At 43.2% G+C, this 18,423-nt stretch overlaps 1 protein-coding gene across 2 annotated transcripts in view; it reads right to left on the reverse strand.

The window, feature by feature from the left end:
• Positions 1 to 18,423, reverse strand: part of USP53 (ubiquitin specific peptidase 53) — a 61,244-nt gene that overhangs the window by 36,786 nt on the left and 6,035 nt on the right. The gene's annotated exons all lie outside the window — the stretch shown is intronic.

Raw genomic sequence — 18,423 nt, forward strand, 5'->3', positions numbered from 1 at the left:
CTTCAATCAAACATAACCAATATTAGTTTCCTCAACATGCCTAGATGTTGCACAAATACACTTGGGCAGAATAAAACCCACAGGGACCACAATGTAACAGGCAAGGACCTCCTTTCCCATGACTGGAAGGTGTCCAAACAGTTAGTCCCCCACATATCACCTATTCATAGGATCGGTATGAAAAGTTTTTATTATGGGAAATCATCCTTAATGGTGCATTTCAGTTTTTTGTGGCAATCAGCATACTGTAGCTCTTGCCGTCTTTTTTTCTTTTTCAGGCATTTTACCAACACCTTCTCTACAGGAGAAAATGCTAAGAAGAAAACGCTAGCTGTAAGACACACTGGGTGGAATCTATCAAGACACGCTCTCCAGTCTTCAAAAATGTTGTGACTTTTTGCAGCACTCACTCCAGTTTTTAAAAGTAGCTGGAAAATGACTGGGACTTTTTTTTTTTTTTTTAAAGGGGTATTTCCATCTTCAGTTTTCATACATACCTTCGTCGAGCACGACGTCCACTTCCTGGATTCGGCTGGGCTTGAGTGACGTCTTCTCCCGGCCAGGCGGCGCTTGCGCAGAAGACTGAAGTTTTTCTCCCGGCCGGGCAGCGCAATGTCCTGAACGTCCATGGTGACTTATTCCTGGCCTGTATAGTATAGAGCCGACGTGCGCGTTCACGGCTCTGTACTATACTGGCCAGGAAGTAGTCATCATGGCGCATGCGCGGCGTGCGTGTTCAGGACATTGCGCGGCCTGGCCGGGAGAGAATCTTCAGTCTTCTGCGCAAGTGCAGCCTAGCGGGATTCGACAGGAGAGGTGGCCGTAACAAGGGGAGACGAAAGACAACAATCAGGTAAGAGGGGACTTATTTTCTCAAAAAGGGTGGGAATTGGGTAATAAAATGTATTTAGAAAAATTATCACTGTCAAATCATTAAGAGATTTAACAGTGATCATTGAGATGGGAATACCCCTCAAACAAAAGGTCCTAAAAAAGGTGTGAAGTGACTCCAGAAGGGGAGAAGTGTAGAAAACTGGAGTAACCTTTCTAGACAAAAAGTGTTAGGTTTAAGGGTTCATGCACATGACCCTATCCATTTAACAATGCCTGTCCTTGCCAGAAAAACGGGCAAGAATAGGACATGTTCTACTTTTTTGCGGACACCTCTAGTCGATACATAGCATGAGATCCTGCCATCAGTATCACAGACACATGAGATGTCCTTCGCTACTGAAGTGCCACCTTGCAAAGACTTACAAAATAGGTCCTTGGCAAGTAAAGAGTTAATTTGTCAACAAACCATGCAGTAATCCTGGCGATCGACGCTGCCATGGCATTCAAGCTACCATATTTCTCTAGTGGCATATGGGCAACAGAGATCAATACTGAAACTGTGCAAATGCCTCCAATAATCTGAGTGAATGGGGCTGATGGGCACGGCTCGCCAACCTCACTATAAAGCAATTTAAAAAAGAACGCACCCACCAATATATATAGGACCCTCACAAAGAAAAAAAACCAGTACTGGACCAACTTTTTATTTGTTTTTTAGAAGAGAACGACCAGACAGAATACAGTGTATAAAACGGTAGATTAGAGAGGTGCAGACCGATAAGCAGGATCTGTCCCCCTGTTGGGGGCTGACCCTGCAGGTGAAAAAGTGCCCCACTTACCTCTAGTTCATCTATACTGTAGATTAAAGTGACATCTGATATCAAACCTGTGTCTGCACTACTGAGGACAAGCACGAGAGCTGGATTGGTCACGGCCTCTTCCACATTCCGTTGCGCTCCCATGCATGTCTGTGTGTGCGTCATGGGAAACTGAGCTCAACGGATCCATCATGAAACACAATGTAAGTCAACGGAGACGGGTCCGTTTTCTCAGACACAAAGAAAAACGCTTCTGTCCCCCATTGACTTACAATGGTTTTAGTGACGGATCCGTCTTGTTCATTTTGGAAATAATACAACCCAATACGTTCTGAACGGATGCAGATGGTTGTATTATTGAACCACGGATACGTTTTTTTTTTTTTGCCGATTCCCTGACGGATCCAGCAATAATGCAGATGTGAAAGTAGTCTAAAACTGATGGAGAGTCCACACAAGTTTTCTAGAATGTGGACTCTGGCCATAGACTTCCATCATGACTGAATGCCTCTTATAGGCTTCCGTGGTGCATGACGCCATAGAATTCCGTTATGGTCCGTGGTAGCAGAATCCATTACGGAATTCTTAGATAACCTGAACGCCAAACTTGCTAATCGCAAGTTCGCTCATCTCTGGTAGACATGTGTTTTTATTATTTTATTATTGGAGGACATGTTTTTATTATTATTGGAGGACATTAGAGATGAGCGAATTTCGTATTTTGAAATTCGTTCACTGGTAAAAGGTGAATTGCGTTAGATTCCGTTACCACGGGCCATAACGCAATTCTATGACGCAATACATAACGGAATGCCTTTAGAGACAGCAGAGCACAGCCATTCTTGCACAACTCCTTTAACCCCTTAGCGCAGAACGCCGTACATGTACGGCGGGGGATGCATTGCCAGAATGCATTCCGCCTTACATGTACGGCAGGATGATCGGGCGGGCACCGGAGCGGTGCGCACCCGATCACTGCAGGGGTCCGGCAGTCCCTGGTAGCCGGGCCCCTGCTGTATCCGCCGGCATCGCTGTTTACAGCGATGCCGGCGGATTAACCCTTTCTATGCCGCGGTCCGCGCGGACCGCGACATAGAAGTTGTTTGCGGCAGGTGAGTGATCGCATCGAGTCCCCGCGCTGCTGTGGCGGGGACCCGATGCGTGACAAGGCAGCCCGATGCCGTGCAGAGGCTGCCCAATGCCCTGCACGGCATCGGGAACTGCCTTCTACGGGAGCCGAGGAGATCCAGCCTCAGGCTGGGTCTCCTAGGCAACCAGTTAGTGTATGACTCAATGTCATACACTAACAGGCAATGCATTACAATACAGATGTATTGTAATGCATTGCAGAGGGGATCAGAGTGGGATAGAAATAAAGTTTTAAAAAAAGTAAAAAAAAAAAGTGTTTGGAATAAAAAAATAAAGTTTCAAGTAAAAAAAAAAAAAAAAAAAGCCCCATTCCCCTGATTTTCTAATAAAAAATTGAAAAAAAAAGAAAAAACACACATATTAGGTATCGCTGCGTCCGTAACGAACGGCTCTATAAATATATTACATGATCCACCCCATCCGATAGGCACCATAAAAAATAAAAAATAAAAACTGTGTATAAAAAAGCCATTTTTGTCAACTTACATCACTAAAAGTGCAACACCAAGCGATCAAAACGGCGTATGCCCCCCAAAATAGTACCAATCTAACCGTCACCTCATCCCACAAAAAATGAGCCCCTACATAGTACAATCGCCCAAAAACTGAAAAAACTATGGCTCTCAGACTATGAAGACACTAAAACTTTTTTTTTTTTTTTCAAAAATGAAATCATTGTGTAAAACTTAAATAAATAAAAAAAATATTTATATATTGGGTATTGACGCGTCCGTATTAACCTTCTCTATAAAAATATCACATGACCTAATCCCTCAGGTGAATACCGTAAAAAATAAATAAAAAAAACGGTGTAAAAAAAGCCATTTTTTGTCATCTTACATCACAAAAAGTGTAGTAGCAAGCGATCAAAAAGTCATACGCACCCCAAAATAGTGCCAATCAAACCGCCATCTCATCCCGCAAAAATCATACCCTACCCAAGATAATCGCCCAAAAACTGAAAAAACTATGGCTCTCAGACTATGGAGACACTAAAACATGATTTTTTTTGTTTCAAAAATGAAATCATTGTGTAAAACTGACATAAATAAAAAAAAAGTATATATATTAGGTATCACTGCGTCCGTAATAACCTGCTCTATAACAATATCACATGATCTAACCCCTCAGGTGAATACCGTAAAAAATAAAAAATATAAACTGTGTAAAAAAAGCCATTTTTTGTCACCTTAGATCACAAAAAGTGTAATAGCAAGCGATCAAAAAGTCATACGCACCCCAAAATAGTGCCAATCAAACCGTAATCTTATCCCGCAAAAAATGAGACCCTACCTAAGATAATCGCCCAAAAACTGAAAAAACAATGGCTCTCAGTCTATGGAGACACTAAAACATGATTTTTTTTGTTTCAAAAATGAAATCATTGTGTAAAACTGACATAAATAAAAAAAAAGTATATATATTAGGTATCACTGCGTCCGTAATAACCTGCTCTATAAAAATATCACATGATCTAACCCCTCAGGTGAATACCGTAAAATATAAAAAATAAAAACGGTGTAAAAAAAGCCATTTTTTTGTCACCTTAGATCACAAAAAGTGTAATAGCAAGCGATCAAAAAGTCATATGCACCCCAAAATAGTGCCAATCAAACAGTCATCTCATCCCGAAAAAAATGAGCCCCTACACAAGACAGTCGCCCAAAAAATAAATAAAACTATGGCTTTCAGAATGTGGAGACACTAAAGAATCAGTTTTTTTTTTCAAATGCTTTGTTATGTAAAACTGAAAAACAACCAAAAAAAGTTGTCATATTTGGTATTGTCGCGTCCGTGACAACCTGCTCTATAAAAGTACCACATGATCCAACCTGTCAGATGAATGTTGTAAATAACAAAAAATAAAAATGGTGCCAACACAGCAATTTTTTGTTACTTTGCCTCACAAAAAGTGTAATATAGAGCAACCAAAAATCATATGTACCCTAAAATAGTACCAACAATACTGCCACCCTATCCCGTAGTTTCTAAAATGGGGTCACTTTTTTGGAGTTTCTACTCTAGGGGTGCATCAGGGGGCTTCAAATGGGACATAGTGTAAATAAACCAGTCCAGCAAAATGTGCCTTCTAAAAGCCACACGCCGCACCTTTCCCTCTACGCCCTACTGTGTGCCCGTACAGTAGTTTACGGCCACATATGGGGTGTTTCTGCAAACGACAGAATCTGGGCAATAAATATAGACTTTTGTTTGGCTGTTAACCCTTGCTTTGTTACTGGAAAAAATGGAGTAAATAAAAAATTTGGCAAAAAATTTAAATTCTCGAATTTCATCTCCATTTGCCAATAACTCTTGTGGAACACCTAAAGGGTTAACAAAGTTTGGAAAACCAGTTTTGAATACCTGGAGGGGTGTAGTTTCTTAGATGGGGTCACTTTTATGGAGTTTCTACTCTACGGGGGCTTCAAATGGGACATGGTGTAAATAAACCAGTCCAGCAAAATCTGCCTTCTAAAAGCCACACGCCGCACCTTTCCCTCTACGCCCTACCGTGTGCCCGTACAGTAGTTTACGGCCACATATGGGGGGTTTTTCTGCAAACTACAGAATCTGGGCAATAAATATAGACTTTTGTTTGGCTGTTAACCCTTGCTTTGTTACTGGAAAAAATGGAGCAAATAATAAATTTGGCAAAAAATGTAAATTCTCGAATTTCATCTCCATTTGCCAATAACTCTTGTGGAACACCTAAAGGGTTAACAAAGTTTGTAAAACCAGTTTTGAATGCCTTGAGGGGTGTAGTTTCTTAGATGGGGTCACTTTTATGGAGTTTCTACTCTAGGGGTGCATCAGGGGGGCTTAAAATGGGACATGGTGTAAATAAATTAGTCCAGCAAAATCTGCTTTCCAAAAACCACACGCCGCACCTTTCCCTCTACGCCCTACCGTGTGTCCGTACAGTAGTTTACGGCCACATGTGGGGTGTTTCTGCAAACTACAGAATCAGGGCAACCCATATTGAGTTTTGTTTGGCTGTTAACCCTTACTTTATTGCTGTAAAAAATGGGTTAAAATTTAAAATTTTCCAAAAAATAGAAATTTCTAAATTGTTTCTCCATCTGCCATTAACTCTTGTGGAACACCTACAGGGTTAACAAAGTTTGTAAACCCAGTTTTGAATACCTTGAGGGGTGTACTTTCTTAGATGGAGTCACTTTTTTGCAATTTCTATTCTAGGGGTACAAGGGGGGGGGCTTGAAATGGAACATGGTATAAACAAAACCAGTCCTGCAAAATCTGCCTTGCAAAACCCATATGGTATTCCCCTCCTTGTATGTCCTCCCGTTTGGCCAAACAGTAGTTTACGACCACATATGGGGTATTTCTGCAAACTACAGAAGCAGGGCAACCCATTTTGAGTTTTGTTTGGCTGTTAACCCTTACTTTATTGCTGTAAAAAATGGGTTAAAATTGAAAATTTTCCAAAAAATAGAAATTTCTAAATTGTTTCTCCATCTGCCATTAACTCTTGTGGAACACCTACAGGGTTAACAAAGTTTGTAAACCCAGTTTTGAATACCTTGAGGGGTGTACTTTCTTAGATGGAGTCACTTTTTTGCAATTTCTATTCTAGGGGTACAAGGGGGGGCTTGAAATGGAACATGGTATAAACAAAACCAGTCCTGCAAAATCTGCCTTGCAAAACCCATATGGTGTTCCCCTCCTTCTATGTCCTCCCGTTTGGCCAAACAGTAGTTTACGACCACATATGGGGTATTTCTGCAAACTACAGAAGCAGGGCAACCCATTTTGAGTTTTGTTTGGCTGTTAACCCTTACTTTATTGCTGTAAAAAATTGGTTAAAATTGAAAATTTTCCAAAAAATAGAAATTTCTAAATTGTTTCTCCATCTGCCATTAACTCTTGTGGAACACCTACAGGGTTAACAAAGTTTGTAAACCCAGTTTTGAATACCTTGAGGGGTGTACTTTCTTAGATGGAGTCACTTTTTTGCAATTTCTATTCTAGGGGTACAAGGGGGGGCTTGAAATGGGACATGGTATAAACAAAACCAGTCCTGCAAAATCTGCCTTGCAAAACCCATATGGTATTCCCCTCCTTCTATGTCCTCCCGTTCGGCCAAACAGTAGTTTACGACCACATATGGGGTATTTCTGCAAACTACAGAAGCAGGGCAACCCATTTTGAGTTTTGTTTGGCAGTTAACCCTTGTTTTTTTCCAGGAAAAAATTGATTATATTGGAAAATTTTCCCAAAAATCTAAATTCTTAAAATGTATGTCTTTTTGCCATGAAGTCTTGTGGAAGACCTAAAGGGTTAAAAAAGTTTGTAAAAACAGTTTTGAATACCTTGAGGGGTGTAGTTTCTAGAATGGGGTCATTTTTGGGAGGTTTCTATTATCTAAGCCTCACAAAGTGACTTCAAACCTGAACTGGTCCATAAAAAGTGGGATTTTGAAGATTTCTGAAAAATTTCAAAATTTGCTTCTAAACTTCTAACCCTTGTAACATCCCCAAAAAATAAAATATCATTCCCAAAATGCTATAAACATGAAGTAGACATATGGGGAATGTAAAGTCATCACAATTTTTGGGGGTATTACTATGTATTACAGAAGTAGAGAAACTGAAACTTTGATATTTGCTAATTTTTCCAAATTTTTGGTAAATTAGGTATTTTATTATGCAAAAAAATTAATTTTTTTGACTTTATTTTACCAGTGTCATGAAGTACAATATGTGACGAAAAAACAATCTCAGAATGGCCTGTATAAGTAAAAGCGTTTTAAAGTTATCAGCACTTAAAGTGACACTGGTCAGATTTGCAAAAAATGGCCTGGTCCTTAAGGTGAAAATGAGCCTGGTCCTTAAGGGGTTAAAGGTCATCCCATCTTGTCCTGCACCCACCACAACGGTCATTCCACAGATAAACTTGTTCGCCGGGGGATCGAATCTTTCGTGCAGCACCAAATCCTTGTTTGTTGGCAGCGCATTACTGTGTGCACAGGGATTTATTACTGACATACAGGGAAACAATGTAACAATTGTTCATCGCCATTCAAGACGGATCACTGCTGCATGTAGATGCATCCGAACTAGCAGGCAGTTATCACGAGTGAACATCCCTCATTTCCGATCTTTTCCCTACCAGAGTAACATGGCTCTTCAGCAGGTTAGATTAGTAGGGGTACGACTGCTTGAAAACTCACCAATCACTAAGGCCGCATGCACACGACCGTTGTGTGCATCCGTGGCCGTTGTGCCGTTTAAAAAAAAATATATAATTTTGGAAAATGCACCGTTTGGCAGCCGCATCCGTGATCCGTGTTTCCTGGGCGTGAAAAAAAATAGGACCTGTCCTATTTTTTTCACGGCCAACGGTTCACGGACCCATTCAAGTCAATGGGTCCGTGAAAAATCACGGATGCACACAAGATTGGCATCCGTGTCCGTGATCCGTCTCCGTTTTTTCCTATCATTTCAATGGCAAACTTGACTTAGATTTATTTTTTTCATTTTTCATGTCCGTGGATCCTCCAAAAAACAAGGAAGACCCACGGATGAAAAAACGGTCACGGATCATGGACCTACGGACCCCATTTTTGCGGACCTAAAAAAAAAAAAAAACGGTCGTGTGCATGAGGCCTAAAAGGGAGGTCATGTCGAAAACACATGGAGGGGGCGGCACTGGATTTAAAAGCTTGAGTGGATTTTTTATTACGTTTAGCAGCGGTTTGCTTGTTTTTAAGCTCAGAAAGACTTTTAATGGGTGGACTGGCGGTTTAGTCGTTTTTGAACTAGCTGAAGAGGAATGTGGAAACCACACACAATACACACAGGCTTCATCCATGAAAACGTTTGCAGATAATAAAGTCAGCTTTGCCCATAACAGTTAGTCTGTGTGTTTTTAGACCTTGGCCGGCAAGCTGGCCTTCGGCTGGTTCCTAATGACAATACTGCCAAGACTTCTGCTTCCCTAAAGAAACCAGTTCTGTATGGAGACTAAGGGTCCATTCACACGTCCGCAAAATGGGTCCGCAATTTTCAATGGGGCCGGAATGTGCTGTCCTCATTTGCGGATCCACATCAGTGCTTCAGTTTCCGCAAAGAAAAAAAACAAACATGTCCTATTCTTGTCCGCAATTGCGGACAAGATTAGGCATTTTCTATTATAGTGCTGGAAATGTGCAGTCCGCAGAACACTTACGGACGTGTGAATGGACCCTTACTGGAAGTACTACATGGTAGTGCAGCTGTCTACGGATGGATAACTGGCCTGATTAAAATTTAGATTCTGACTCATAGGAAGCCACTTTCAACAGGTGGCACTTTCGAGATGTTCTCTTCCTTGGGTGGTACCTCTGCATGCGGCTCCTCTCAGTTAGGGCTCATGCACACAACCGTTGTTTTGCGGTCCGCAAATTGCGGATCCACAAAGCACAGATAACAACTATGTGTAACTATTCTACAGTTTGCAGAACTGAATGGCCCTCCCATAATAAAACAATCCTATCCTTGTTCATAACGCGGACAATAACAGTACATTTATTTTTGGAGAAACAGAAATGCGGACAGGGAATGCACACAGTCATTTCCGTTTTTTGCAGCCCCATTGAAGTGAATGGTTCTGCATCCAGCCCATCGTCAGGATAAGTCATCAATATCAGATCAGCGGGGCTGCCGGGTGTCGGACACCCACCAATCTGATATTAAAAGTTAATTAATTGCGCAGTCTCCTGTCCTGCTCGCTGCTGCTTTGCCATAGACAGGAGACGTCACGTGCACACTGCATGCGCTGTCTCCTCGTACAGCTGATCAGTGGTGGTGCCGGACCCAGGGCTGTGGAGTCGGTAGATAAATGCTCCAACTCAGACTGCTCAGTTTTTGGTACTACCTTTGTATTTAATATGCGAATGTCATTACCACAGAACTACTGGCCAGGAAGCTGCTGCCTTCTCCTTTGTGTGCTGATCTTCTGCTGAAGATCGGGCAGTGGGAGGATCCGGGAAGGGGCATTTATTGTAAAACATGATTTTCCTAGTAGAATCCCATAGTCATGTTTAAATTTTAAAGGGATTCTGTCACCTCCCCTAAGCCAAAAAACGATTTTAAAGCAGCCATGAAGCACAGCTTACCTGGATTAGGCTGTGCTCTTTTATCTTGAAATCCGTCCAGCAGTTACTGCAAAAAACGACTTTGATTGATATGTAAATGTGTCCTGAAGGTGCCCAGAGGGGCGTTTTTTTCTTCTTAGAGAGCCCAGTACCGCCCCTCTTACAGTGCCCAGCCCGCCTTCCTTGCACTGTCTAACCGCCGCCTCCAGCCTGCCACAGCCTCCCCTCCCTCTCCTCCCCCTCCCTCACGGCGAACGAACTCTCGCACAGGCGCAGTACCCACTGAGGGCTGCGCCTGTGCGATCAGCAGGAGACTGAGGGCAGCAGCTTCATCCTCGTCACTGGGCATGCGCCGAGCCCAGTGACGTCTGATGCTCGCTCTTCCCTGCTGACTGAGGGAAGAGCGAGCATCGGACGTCACTGGGCTCGGCGCATGCCCAGTGACGAAGATGAAGCTGCTGCCCTCAGTCTCCTGCTGATCGCACAGGCGCAGCCCTCAGTGGGTACTGCGCCTGTGCGAGAGTTCGTTCGGCGTGAGGGAGGGGGAGGAGAGGGAGGGGAGGCTGTGGCAGGCTGGGGGCGGTTAGACAGTGCAAGGAAGGCGGGCTGGGCACTGTAAAGAGGGGCAGTACTGGGCTCTCTAAGAGGAACAAAACGCCCCTCTGGGCACCTTCAGGACACATTTCCTTATCAATCAAAGTCGTTTTTTGCAGTAACTGCTGGACGGATTTCAAGATAAAAGAGCACAGCCTAATCCAGGTAAGCTGTGCTGCATGTCTGCTTTAAAATCGTTTTTGGGCTTAGGGGAGGTGACAGAATCCCTTTAAGCTAACAATCGAGTTTACAAGTTTTTATAGCCTTAGCTGAATGACAGCAGTTTTTCAAATGGTTTACAGCTTCAGTCCTGAAATATTGACCATCCATTCCCTTCACTTATACAAGTGTCTAGTCCTGCAAAAAACATATTTAATCAGTTATCAGTGAGAGGCTAGGCTAACCATGGGCCTGTAACAGAGGAACGCAACACAATGGAAAGTATAAGTATTGCCGCTCCTTAACTGTGCGTTGCGTGCCATATAGTGAAGCATATGACAAGCATGCTTCTTCACGGTCACTTAACGTGTTGGTTTTGCGGTAACGTGACGCACTGCATGCATTGGCCTTTATTCTTACAGTAGTGAAGTACCGTATTTTTCGCTAAAGTGAGGGAAAAATAGCAGTGCGTCTGATGGGGCGAATGCTGCGACCGTCCGGTGAATAGGCTGAGAGGGAGGAGGGGCTGGGGGCCGGCATCTGTTTCTGTAATGGCAGCGGGGCCCGGTGCAGTCACTGTATTCTACTACACCAGGCCCCGCTCACTGTAGTATACAGTAATCATATCTAACTTGTGGGTATTGTTAAAGTATTCCAATCATCTTAAATCTAGCGCTGTACTACTTACCACTAACTTCACGGGCCTGCTCCGCCCACTTTATGAATGAAACCGGCACCGGGCCCCGCTGCCATTACAGAAACAGATGCTGGCCCCCATTCACTACACAGGGACACTGTTATGGGGGGGGGGGGAAATCTGTGGATGACACATAAGATAAGATGCCCCCCACAACAGTGCCATCCACAGACCACCATTAGTTCAAAACCCACCAAAAGCACACCTTTTGGTTCAAAATATTTTTTTTCTCATTTTCCTCCTCAAAAACCTAGGTGCATCTTATGGGCAGGTGAGTCTAATATGGCGAGAAATACGGTAATTAATTATAACTTTTTGTGAATTGGGACATTTAAATTTGCCCTTTTTTTTTTTATTCAAATTTTAAATTTAGTAGGAGTTGGAGTCTGTTCATTTTTTGCCGACTGACTCCAGGTACCCAAAATTGGCTCCGACTAACTCCACAGTCCTGGTCGGACCTCCGCCAATCTGATATTGATGACCTATACTGAGGATAGGTCAGCAATATTAAAATCCCGGAGAACCCCTTTAATGTGAAATTATTTCTAAAGGAAAAATGAACCTAGTGGTAGGACCCTCACTGATCAAACATGGATATTTGAGAAATGTTCTTGCGGGAAAGATCCTGCCACTGGTCCTCATTAAATAATCCTGTGCCGATTCTGTTATTCCTCTAGGAAATTTACATATAAATTCACAGCTGGATATTACCATTCTCCTTGCAAAAGGGGTGTGCCCTTAGACCACCTGGCACCACGGGCAGCAGTGACTGGACTGTGTTAGGGTGCTAGTATACTGTGAAGCCAGGCCCGTGGTCAGCACATACAGATTACCACCAATTGCTGGGCTGCACTTGTATTTGCAACTCAATCCAATGGAAATATAGGAGCAGCCTGGCAATTAGCATTAATTCATGTGCTGCATGAACAGCATAGCCATGCAAGTGGTGGCAGTACTTAAATGGGTTCTCCAGGAATTAAGAAAATGAAAATATTTAAAAATTACTTTATGAGAAATATATTCCCAAATACCTTTCATTAGTTATAATGGTTTGTCTTGTCTAGGGAGCAATCAGGGGAAACAAAATGGCTGCCGTCCTATTAGTTCACACAAAACCTTCCCTGATCACACAGGAGGACAAGTTACTTCACAACACTGAGCTAAACATCTGCCTCATCCTCCTCTCTGCTCTACTTGTCAGGGATTATGATCCTGAATACTGGCGAATCTCTGGGGGAATGGAGATGCTGAGGAGACATGAGAGGAGGGTGAGGTGTGGCTATTGAGCAGCAGCACTTGTATGCAGTCTCCATTACCACAGACTTTCCTGTCCGTCCTCTCCGTACTAAATTCCCCAGAGATTCGGCTAAAGTTCTTATCAGCTGTATTAAGTTTCATAATTAGGGATGAGCGAATTTCATATTTTGACGTTCATGTTGTGGCCTTTACTCAAGTGTATTATGGATTCTGTTACCACGGACCATAATGCAATTCTATGATGGTATGCATAACGGAATGCCTTTAGACGCATTTCATTATAATAGAGGTCTATGGCCTGCATAACGGATCTGTTCCGGTTCCGTTATGCAGGAGAGGACTCCAGTATAACGGAAACCGGACGGATCTCTTCACAGTGTTGTGAAGTAACTTGTCCTACTGTGTGATTAGGACAGGTTTTGTGTGAACGAATAGGATAGCGGCCATTTTGTTTCCCCCGATGATTGCTCCCTAGACAACATGAGCCATTCTAAATAATGATAGGTATTCGGGAATATATTTATTATAAAGTAACATTTAAGTATTTTCATTTTCTTCATTCCCGGAGAACCCCTCTATCTCTTTACAAACCGTTATGCGCTGCACACTTTTGGGGGTTACCACGTTATTAACGAACACTAAGAAAACAGTCTGTAATGCCTCAGTTAAATACCACTAGAGCTTGCATGGAAGCTCTCTTCAAAGCCATATCCTTTAGTGTGTGTATATGGACACTCCACCCCGTCAATCTATTCATACATTTCTAGGAGGAATAACAGAGGAGCTTCACAACACACAGAGTCCTAAGAAACTATGCCATAGAATAGTTATTTTATGAAATATACAGGTGTTTACTGAAAATGTCAGAAGAGACTATAAAGTGGTTTATAAAATCCACATATTCGCGGTAAGGAGGTCATACCATTAGGCACCATGTATATTGATACTTTATACATTGCTCTTTCCCATAAGACTCTGGCTAGCAAACCAGTTTGGGCAGCTTTTAGTAACTGACCTTTAAAGATCATTTCTAAGCATAATCAGAAGAGTCCTTAAATGGGTTGTCTCTCTTCAATAGCATTTATCATGTAGATGCAGTTAATACAGGCCACTAACTAATGTATTGCGATTGTCCATATTGCTTCCTTTCCTATCACATTATACACTGCCTGTTTCCATGGTTACAACCACCCTGCAATCCAGCAGTGGTAGTCGTGCTTGCAAACTATAGGAAAAGGACTGGACTGGCCAGGACTGCGGGAGCGCACATAGGCTGGCGCTTTTTCCTAGTGTGCATGCACGACCACCCCTGCCGAATTGCAAGGTGGTCATAACCCCTTGATACAAACCGTGTATAATGTGATGGAAAAACGAATGCAGCCAGCAAAGGAAGCAATATGGACAATCACAATACATTAGTAAGTGCCTTGTATTAACTTTCTCTACATGATAAATACCACTTGCTGAAGTGAGACACTCCCTTTAGGAATGTGTTATATTCCAGGGTTTCTAGTGCAAGAAGCTGGGCTGTGTGCCGTGCAATGACTAAAAGATTTCCCCCCGCTTCCTCCTGATACACCATGCTTCCCCTCATTTCCCATCAGTCACACTTGACCCGCTGTGTACAGGTATCAAAAAAAGGAGGCGAACAACGGTCCAGAGGTTTAAGGTGGATTGCTTGTTCTCCTGCATACTGTAATGTCTTCATCTTCCTGGACAATTTCCTGATACATGTGTAGATACTACAAGCATTTGCTTCTTTAATCTCATAAAGGAAACGTATTCCTGAGTCGATTAGAGTTCAAAGCATTTCCTTCCTGCGTTTAAAGGTCCCTTGGTGACTTATCTACAGCTCTGAGGAAAAGGGCCCTTTCAATCAGGAACCGGCCTGCAATAAACCAGACGATTTCTGTGTAAAACAGTCCAAGCACAAAGTAAGAGCAGACTCTTCTGCTGTGCGTTCAGAACGTCCTTCAAGCGTCACAACCACATTTTCGTATACAGAACAGTTACACGTAAACAGGGGCAGCGAGACGTGACTTCCCACGTGCTCTGGCACAGCCTTATTAAATGTCTTCACATAGCGTACTTAATGATTGCATCACATAATTTTAATATCGAGGTCAATGGATGCAAATGCTGCTCTAAGGCTACTTTCACACTAGCGTTTTAGTTTTCCGGTATTGAGATCCGTCATAGGGGCTCAATACCGGAAACAAAACACTTCAGTTCTGCCCCCATTCATGGTCAATGGGGACAAAACTAAACATAACGGAATGCTCCAAAATGCATTCCGTTTAGTTGCGTTCCCATACCGGAGAGAAAACCGCAACATGTTGTAGTGTGCTTTCCGTCCTGGGATGTGGAGCAAGATGGATCCGCAATGCCCCCCCCAATGCAAGTCAATGGGGACGAATCTGTTTTCTCTGCCACAATAGAAAACGGATCCGTCCTCCATTGACTTTCAATGGAGTTCATGACTGATCCGTCTTGGCCTATGTTAAATATAATACAACCGGATCCGTTCACAGCAGACGCAGATGGTTGTATGATCAGTAACGGAAGCGTTTTTGCTGAACCCTGCCGGTGTGATAGTTGCCCTACATCCAGCTGCTTCCCAGACTGAGACAAGGTACATACCAGGGATGGGCTAAAACTTAGGGAACAAGCCTCAAGAAGTGCCAGTTTATGTTCCTGCACCCGCAGGTCCTTAAAGGGAAGGTTCACCCTTGCAGCAAACGTTTTCATTACTACTATTATAAAACAAAGCAGCTTTTAAAATCTTAACTCATCATTTTTTTTTTGTCTACAGCTCCTCTGCAGAACTATATGTTGTCCATGGTAACAGACAACAAACAAACCCTGTGTAGTCTGACCCGGAATTCATACTTCTTTTAACCCTCAGAGGACTGGGCAATTTTCTGTTTTCGTTTTTCACTTCCCACCTTCGCAGAGTCATAACTTTTTTTTATTTTTTTCTGTCCACATAGCCTTTTGAGGACTTAATTTTTACAGGACAAGTTGTACTTTCTAATGACACCATTTACGGTTGAATAAAATGTAGTGGGAAATTTAAAAAAAATAAAATAAAAAATGTGGTGGAATTGGATTTAAAAAAAAAAAACAAAAAAAAAAAAAACGCACAATTTTTATTTTTTTAAGGCATTCATAGAGTATTGACCCAAATACCTCACTGGGCCAGGATACTGTCAACTTACAGGGAATTTGCCACCACATACCTTCATATCAATCTAATAAATAGTTAGATGTCGGCTGCTCCCCCGGAGTAAAACGTTCTTGATACCAAACTGATTGTTACTAGAGTTTCAGAGAAATTCTTATTTTCTCATATGCAAACCAACTGGTGGGTTCAAGAAGGGTGTCACCACTGCACTGAAAGCCACGTTCCTTATACTTGGTCCCCCCAGCTTTGAGTAACGAGGCCAGGCAGTGATGTAGTCTCGCCTGGCTCTGTGTTACTGCGCATTTGCCATCGCTTTAGAAATTGGCACTCGCGCAGTACAGCCCTGTAGCTTGCCAGGGCTAAAGTAGTCTGTATGGGCGCATGCATCGATTTCTGAAGCAACCAAACAGTACAGATAAATTCAGCCATGGCACGCAACATGGCTATAATTGCGCATGCGCAGATGCCCGAGTGATTGCAAACATACAGTAACGCAGGGCCGGGCGAGACTACATCACTGCCTGCTGGTGTCACTCAAAGCTGGGGGGGATTGGAGCCTTTGTGCAATGGCGACGTCCTCGTTACGCCACGTTCATTTGCATAAAAGGAAAGAAAGAATTTCTCCGGAATGCGGGCAACAGTCAAGATGGGTTTCAAGAAAGCTTTCCACGGGCGACCAGTGCACATCTAAGAACTGTGTCTGAGGGGAAAGTAGTGAAGACACCATGATTTTTACCAATATGCAATTGTTCATGTAGAGCAGGAGCTGAGGGCTGTGTAATATGCAGGTTCACCTGGGGCTGATTGACAGCTTGCTCCCCATTACTGTACATAGGGAGAAAGCTACCATCTGGGGGGCCTGCTGCTCATACATATGGAGGATCCAGTGTAAGCATATATGAAGCGGACGCTCTGATCGTACGGAGCCAAATACGTGTGATTTTATGGAAACTGCTACAAGAAAAGCGACCATGCAATTGCAGTTAGGGTCTGTGTCACTACTGCCCCCGGGTTTTCTGGGACCTACCGTATTCTCCGTAGGGATGAGCGAATTTCATATTTTGAAGTTCGTGTGCGGGTTCGTGTTGTGGTATTTACTGAATTGCGTTATGGATTCCATTATCACGGATCATAAGGCAATTCCGTGACGGAATGCCTTTGGGTATTCCGTTATTCATTCCATCATAATAGAAGTCTATGGCCTGCATAACGGATCCATCCGGTTTCCGTTATGCTGGAGTCCTCCTGCCCGTAACGCAATTTAGTAAATACCATAACACGAACGTGCACACGAACTTCAAAATGTGAAATTCACTCATCCCTAATCCTCAGAATAGATTATCAATATCAGATGGGTAGGAGGCTGGCACCCCCACCGATTAGCACTTTCACCTGAATGGGAGCGGATCTGCAGTACCCCAGGACGGTCACTAGGCAGTGGATGAGTTCCGCTAACCAGCTAAATGATGGAGATGCCGGCTCTCCACTTAGCTGATGATAATGACTAGAGATGAGTGAAGTTTTAGAAAACGCGATTCGGCTGCTTAGCTGAATTTTACAAAAAAATAAAATAAAATTTGCTTTGTGACGAATTACTTTGTCACAAAGTGAATATTTTTGTAAGTAGCGGGTGCAATGACAGGGAGCTGTAATGGCGCTGCCCCCCCCCCCTCATCATTGTACCCCTTAGATGCCAGCGTTCATACTTGATCACGGCATCCGAGTGTAAAAACTGTGTAAAATTAACATAAATAAATAAAATATGTAATCAAACTTACTGCCTCCATTTGCTTGCGACAGGCAGCTGCCGCCATCTTACTTGAAGATCTGGCGCTGCGTGGTGATGTTATACAGTACGTCACAGCGCATGGGATTTCAGCCGATATCTTCAACCAAGATGGTGGCGGCCAGCCCGTCGCGAGCAAATGGAGGAGGCAAGTATAATTTAGTTTTTTTTACACTATTTCAGGTTAAATCGATTCGCTACCACCATCTCTAATAATGGCCTACCCTGAGGATAAGTCCTCAATATCAAAGTAACTGAAAACCCCTTTAGGAGGCAAGCGGCAGATAGAGATTCGCCGGTTATTGTCATGCAGACTGACGACGGCCCCAAGACCAGTCATTTGTTAACAAGTCAAATAAGATCTAATGATGAATGGACACAAGGCAACAGGACGGGAAACACGCTGTACACCGCCGAGATACATTAGTCACATGAGAACTGACACTGGGTACAGGAGACTCGGCTCAGGTCCCCACAATACTAGGAAAATGTGCCAGATCGGTGCTCGCTTTCTGTCCTGTACACATGGGCACATCCATGCCAACTGGTAATACAGCAGAAAGGAACATAATAACAGCAAATGATCCTGAACAGTATGGTCCCTTTCACACTAGCGTTATTCTTTTCCGGCGCTGAGTTCCGTCCTAGGGGCTCTATACTGGAAAAGAACTGATCAGTTTTATCCCCATGCATTCTGAATGGAGAGTAATCAGTTCAGGATGCATCAGGATGTCTTCAGTTCAGTCACTGTACGGAGAAAATACCGCAGCATGCTGCAGTATTGGGAACGCTTGCCGGAATGCCGGATCCGGCATTATTTTCCATCGAAATGCATTCATGCCGGATCCG

Source organism: Bufo gargarizans, chromosome 1, assembly GCF_014858855.1.
Source record: "Bufo gargarizans isolate SCDJY-AF-19 chromosome 1, ASM1485885v1, whole genome shotgun sequence".
Taxonomy (NCBI): domain Eukaryota; kingdom Metazoa; phylum Chordata; class Amphibia; order Anura; family Bufonidae; genus Bufo; species Bufo gargarizans.